This window comes from Rattus norvegicus, chromosome 16, assembly GCF_036323735.1.
Source record: "Rattus norvegicus strain BN/NHsdMcwi chromosome 16, GRCr8, whole genome shotgun sequence".
In the NCBI taxonomy this organism is placed as follows: Eukaryota; Metazoa; Chordata; class Mammalia; order Rodentia; family Muridae; genus Rattus; species Rattus norvegicus.
Genome location: NC_086034.1, coordinates 61,690,784 through 61,697,605, shown reverse-complemented (window position 1 = coordinate 61,697,605; position 6,822 = coordinate 61,690,784).

Here is a 6,822-nt window from a genome sequence, read left to right as displayed (position 1 = left end):
TGACCAATTCATCAATTTTCTCACATGACGTCAACTCACATCACCGCTCTTACACAGGTAGTTAGGGTAGGGATATCAATGGTCTCCTTGTTTTCAGTTTTATTTTATTTAACCTTGCTGGTTGTCTCTCCTTTCCTTACAGCCTAAGATTTTCATACAATTTTTTTTATTATACAAACTATCCCTTATTCAAGGTAGTTCACTTCCTGGTTGCTTCAATGAAACATTTAGTAGAACCTAAGCTTCAAACTCTGAATGTTGAGGCATGATATATATATATATATATATATATATATATATATATATATATATATATATATATATATATTCTTTCAATACTGGAAAATAGGGTCAGCACATTTCCAGTTGGCCATGGGTCAAAAGTAGGAACAATCCACATTTTACGTTTTCTTCTGTGACTTGCTCCTAGGCTGAGTAAAGGAAAGGGAAAGTTGGTAGAGCTTGGGCATACCCCTCATGCTAAGTCCAGAAATGCCTGAACATTCAATCATAATTCAATTGCTAAGATACTTCGTATCCCAATAGTGAAAAACACCCTGGACAGACACCACTTTCTCTTCCTTCCAATCATTCTTCCCTGTTAAACTTGGCCGCTACCTTAGACTTGTATTCAACAGACTGAGGGCATCAGACACCTGCAATGACTGATTGTAGTTTGCACACTCAAACCTTCCCTCGTACATAACCCTTCAAATCAGAAGCCTTCTCATCCCCATCCCCTGCCATCTATACTGGAGATTTAGTTTCTATGCAATGATTCTTTTGTCATCTCTGCATATTCTATTTAAAAATATCTTTATCCATATGCATTGTTATTTGATTCATTTTGCCCTCAATCAATTGATTCTTTGTAGCCAATCATCAGTAGAATTTTTTGCTTTACAATAAATTTTTTAAATGTATATTTTGAAAATATATCTGTACTTATTCTTTATCCTCTTACTGTTATTCACTCTCTAATCCATATTTTATATGCAAGCCCCACTCTTTTCATGTGGCTCAAACTGCATAAAAATCTTTCCAGCTGTTTCTATTCTTCAAACATGATCTTTTTACTTCAATACAATACCCTGTCTTCTAATTAACACTCTTCCATGTCTATCTGTCAGTTCTAAATCATATTTTAACATCCATGTAGAGCATTTCCAATCCCATATAAGTCATTCAAAGCTTATATGCATGGAGAACCTGTCTGGGTTAAAAAGGGGCCAGGCAGAAGGGCATATAGAGATGGAGGACAGAAAATGCCAGAATGAAATTTCATTCTTTTGCATGGTAATGAGGATGGGTCATCAGGGAAGGGAGCATCAGAATGAGATTTGAGCAAAGGCACTAGGAGATAAGAGGGTGGAAAGACTCAAAGTAAAAATCTCAGCCATTCACCATCTACTATTAACATGTATATTTCATTTTTCTTTAATTTTCTCTGCCATCCATTCTTCATGTGATCCCTCCATAACCCCTTTTCTAAAGTGCTACCCACCCATATTAGTTTTTATCCCCTGCCATGGGGAAGGCTCCCTTTGTTAAGCAGGGGATGGTTGGAAATAACTGAGAGATGAGAACTATCCAATCTAGGGAAGAAAATTGAATTTACAGTGAAGAGCTTGGTTTCAGGAAATAACCTTGTATGTTAAAGAAATAGATACATAATTGGATCATGGGGAGAGAGGTGGAAATAGGAGATGAGATTTGAGAGGTGTAAAATGGCTATGTAGCATCTCCTAGCCTATGTTGGGGAGTTTTATTTTGACTTAAAATATGGGGTGTTTCAGTATTGTGTTATTGATATTTAAGGCCAGATAACACTTTATTGTGGGACTACCCTGTCAAATGTAGGATGTTCAGCAGTATAGCTCTTCAATGCCACTCATTGGTCCCTATTCTCATGAACCAGTTAATAATGTCTCTAATCATTGCTGTATTTCGCCACTGAGGTCAAACTCTCTCTCTCTCTCTCTCTCTCTCTCTCTCTCTCTCTCTCTCTCTCTCTCTCTCTCTCTTTTGTCTCTCTCTCTGTCTCTCTGTCTCTCTCTCTCTGTCTCTCTGTCTCTCTGTCTCTCTGTCTCTCTCTCTCTCTTGAGAAATTCATTGGAATATTCTAAGCAAAAAGACAACTTCAACTGTGTTAATAATCTACTAATTTTGACTCTCTTAGCAAAATAAATCATTAAAAGAAAGATTGGAATCAGATAGAATCAATGCTATGCCTGTTATCTAACTGTTGTGTGATGGGTTGAACAACTCTGCTTGGTATGATTGTTGGGAATTTTCAAATTGTTTTTTGAAATTATTAAGAATTCACTGAGATGTATATAAGGTATCAGTAAATAATGCCAGGAAGAGGTTGGATGGAAGTCATGAGCTCAGAGAAGGATTTAGTTTTAAATTTATTAAATCCCCCCAAAATTTAAGTTGTCCAAATTTGTGTTGTAATAGAGAACCTGTGAGCAAGGGATCTTTTGTTGCTTCCAGGTTGAGTGTGATTAAAATATAAACTCATGACCTCATGACCATACACAAAGCTTAGCTCAAATGAACTAAATAACTGCATATAAAACATTTTGTGTGTGAAGATATCAAATGTACTTCTTCGATATTGTTAACCATTGGCTTCTTTAGTACTTCAAAGGAAAAAAAATGACAAAGAAAGTAAAAAATACTTTCTTTGCACAAATAATGCTCGGGAAAATGTTTTAAAGTGCTTCAAAGACTACGATATTTAAAATGGCAAGACAGTAAAGTGAATTGGAGAACCCAATAGCAAGTTGTGCACATGATTATGGTTGAGAATATAAAAATTAAGATGATTAGTATTCAGGAATAAAAGAAGTGAGCCAATTAAAAATAGGCATCAGATTTTAAAACACCTTTCCTCCAAATATGTTATAAAAGTGTTCAGTAAGTACATACAGAATAAAATCTCACCACTATCATTAGTTACTAGAGACATGCAAAGCAAGACCTTTCTGAGATACTGCTTCATATCCATTAAGGATGCTGTAATAAAATAAATGATCAATTACAACTGTTAAGAAGGGTGTAGGAAGAACTCATCATGAACATTCAAATGTTGCTGATGGGGATGTGGAATGATTCAGTGACTTTGAAAAATAGCTTGGAGTTTTCTGAAGAGATTGGAGACAGATTGGATATATATAATCTGCCAATTCTACTTCTAAACACATATCTATAATATTTAAAAATGCATTCTCATACAAAACACATACAAGTATTTTAACATCATTATGCATAGTAGTCAGTAAATGGATATAAGTAAATGCCCATCACATGGATAAGGTCAGTTTCCCAGACCATCTAATCTTATTCAGACATAAAATAGAAAGACAAGCTAACTCATGCTAAACACACACACACACACACACACACACACACACACACACGTGGGTGGAGCTAAAACTCTAGTTCCTGGTGATATGTCATAATTCATTAAATTGTATTGTAATATGTCATTAGACATCAGTAAAGTAGAAGTAAAATACACATGGACACAGGAGTCTCTGGTAAGCCTCTGTTTGCCTAATACCCTTTGTCTCTCCCATTAATGGGAGTGGATAATCAATAGCACCGCGTGGAGGGTAGAACATTAGGCTTATTGCAGACAAAGATAAAGAGAAATGGACTAACCACACATGTGGGAACAATGAACCTCTATTCATTTATCCAATGTTTTTATTAGACAGTCATAGATAGAGAATATTCTGACTTAACTTCCTCAGAGATGTGCTGTGGGGACACATAGAACAGTGTCCTCTCTGAAGCTAAACTAAAGAGAAGTAAAGGAGGCACCTGATAGATGTTAGTTTTTATATTGTGATGGCAGTCTTATCACAACTCTGTTCTTTCTTTTTTTTTTCTTTTTTTTTTTTTATTAACTTGAGTATTTCTTATATACATTTCGAGTGTTATTCCCTTTCCCGGTTTCCGGGCAAACATCCCCCTCCCCCCTCCCCTTCCTTATGGGTGTTCCCCTCCCAACCCTCCCCCCATTGCCGCCCTCCCCCCATAGACTAGTTCACTGGGGGTTCAGTCTTAGCAGGACCCAGGGCTTCCCCTTCCACTGGTGCACTTACTAGGATATTCATTGCTACCTATGGGGTCAGAGTCCAGGGTCAGTCCATGTATAGTCTTTAGGTAGTGGCTTAGTCCCTGGAAGCTCTGGTTGCTTGGCATTGTTGTACTTTTGGGGTCTCGAGCCCCTTCAAGCTCTTCCAGTTCTTTCTCTGATTCCTTCAATAGGGGACCTATTCTCAGTTCAGTGGTTTGCTGCTGGCATTCGCCTCTATATTTGCTGTATTCTGGCTGTGTCTCTCAGGAGCGATCTACATCCGGCTCCTGTCGGTCTGCACTTCTTTGCTTCATCCATCTTGTCTAATTGGGTGGCTGTATATGTATGGGCCACATGTGGGGCAGGCTCTGAATGGGTGTTCCTTCTGTCTCTGTTTTAATCTTTGCCTCTCCCTTCCCTGCCAAGGGTATTCTTTTTCCTCATTTAAAGAAGGAGTGAAGCATTCACATTTTGATCATCCGTCTTGAGTTTCGTTTGTTCTAGGGATCTAGGGTAATTCAAGCATTTGGGCTAATAGCCACTTATCAATGAGTGCATACCATGTATGTCTTTCTGTGATTGGGTTAGCTCACTCAGGATGATATTTTCCAGTTCCAACCATTTGCCTACGAATTTCATAAAGTCGTTGTTTTTGATAGCTGAGTAATATTCCATTGTGTAGATGTACCACATTTTCTGTATCCATTCCTCTGTTGAAGGGCATCTGGGTTCTTTCCATTTTCTGGCTATTATAAATAAGGCTGCGATGAACATAGTGGAGCACGTGTCTCTTTTATATGTTGAGGCATCTTTTGGGTATATGCCCAAGAGAGGTATAGCTGGATCCTCAGGCAGTTCAATGTCCAATTTTCTGAGGAACCTCCAGACTGATTTCCAGAATGGTTTTACCAGTCTGCAATCCCACCAACAATGGAGGAGTGTTCCTCTTTCTCCACATCCTCTCCAGCATCTGCTGTCACCTGAGTTTTTGATCTTAGCCAATAGCACTGGTGTGAGGTGAAATCTCAGGGTTGTTTTGATTTGCATTTCCCTTATGACTAAAGATGTTGAACATTTCTTTAGGTGTTTCTCAGCCATTCGGCATTCCTCAGCTGTGAATTCTTTGTTTAGCTCTGAACCCCATTTTTTAATAGGGTTATTTGTTTCCCTGCGGTCTAACTTCTTGAGTTCTTTGTATATTTTGGATATAAGGCCTCTATCTGTTGTAGGATTGGTAAAGACCTTTTCCCAATCTGTTGGTTGCCGTTTTGTCCTAACCACAGTGTCCTTTGCCTTACAGAAGCTTTGCAGTTTTATGAGATCCCATTTGTCGATTCTTGATCTTAGAGCATAAGCCATTGGTGTTTTGTTCAGGAAATTTTTTCCAGTGCCCATGTGTTCCAGATGCTTCCCTAGTTTTTCTTCTATTAGTTTGAGTGTGTCTGGTTTGATGTGGAGGTCCTTGATCCACTTGGACTTAAGCTTTGTACAGGGTGATAAGCATGGATCGATCTGCATTCTTCTACATGTTGCCCTCCAGTTGAACCAGCACCATTTGCTGAAAATGCTATCTTTTTTCCATTGGATGGTTTTGGCTCCTTTGTCAAAAATCAAGTGCCCATAGGTGTGTGGGTTCATTTCTGGGTCTTCAATTCTATTCCATTGGTCTATCTGTCTGTCTCTGTACCAATACCATGCAGTTTTTATCACTATTGCTCTGTAATACTGCTTGAGTTCAGGGATAGTGATTCCCCCTGAAGTCCTTTTATTGTTGAGGATAGCTTTAGCTATCCTGGGTTTTTTGTTATTCCAGATGAATTTGCAAATTGTTCTGTCTAACTCTTTGAAGAATTGGATTGGTATTTTGATGGGGATTGCATTGAATCTGTAGATTGCTTTTGGTAAAATGGCCATTTTTACTATATTAATCCTGCCAATCCATGAGCATGGGAGATCTTTCCATCTTCTGAGGTCTTCTTCAATTTCTTTCCTCAGTGTCTTGAAGTTCTTATTGTACAGATCTTTTACTTGCTTGGTTAAAGTCACACCGAGGTACTTTATATTATTTGGGTCTATTATGAAGGGTGTCGTTTCCCTCATTTCTTTCTCGGCTTGTTTCTCTTTTGTATAGAGGAAGGCAACTGATTTATTTGAGTTAATTTTATACCCAGCCACTTTGCTGAAGTTGTTTATCAGCTTTAGTAGTTCTCTGGTGGAACTTTTGGGATCACTTAAACATACTATAATGTCATCTGCAAATAGTGATATTTTGACCTCTTCTTTTCCGATCTGTATCCCTTTGATCTCCTTTTGTTGTCTGATTGCTCTGGCTAGAACTTCAAGAACTATATTGAATAAGTAGGGAGAGAGTGGGCAGCCTTGTCTAGTCCCTGATTTTAGTGGGATTGCTTCAAGTTTCTCTCCATTTAGTTTAATGTTAGCAACTGGTTTGCTGTATATGGCTTTTACTATGTTTAGGTATGGGCCTTTTATTCCTATTCTTTCCAGGACTTTTACCGTGAAGGGGTGTTGAATTTTGTCAAATGCTTTCTCAGCATCTAATGAAATGATCATGTGGTTCTGTTCTTTCAGTTTGTTTATATAATGGATCACGTTGATGGTTTTCCGTATATTAAACCATCCCTGCATGCCTGGGATGAAGCCTACTTGATCATGGTGGATGATTGTTTTGATGTGCTCTTGAATTCGGTTTGCCAGAATTTTATTGAGTA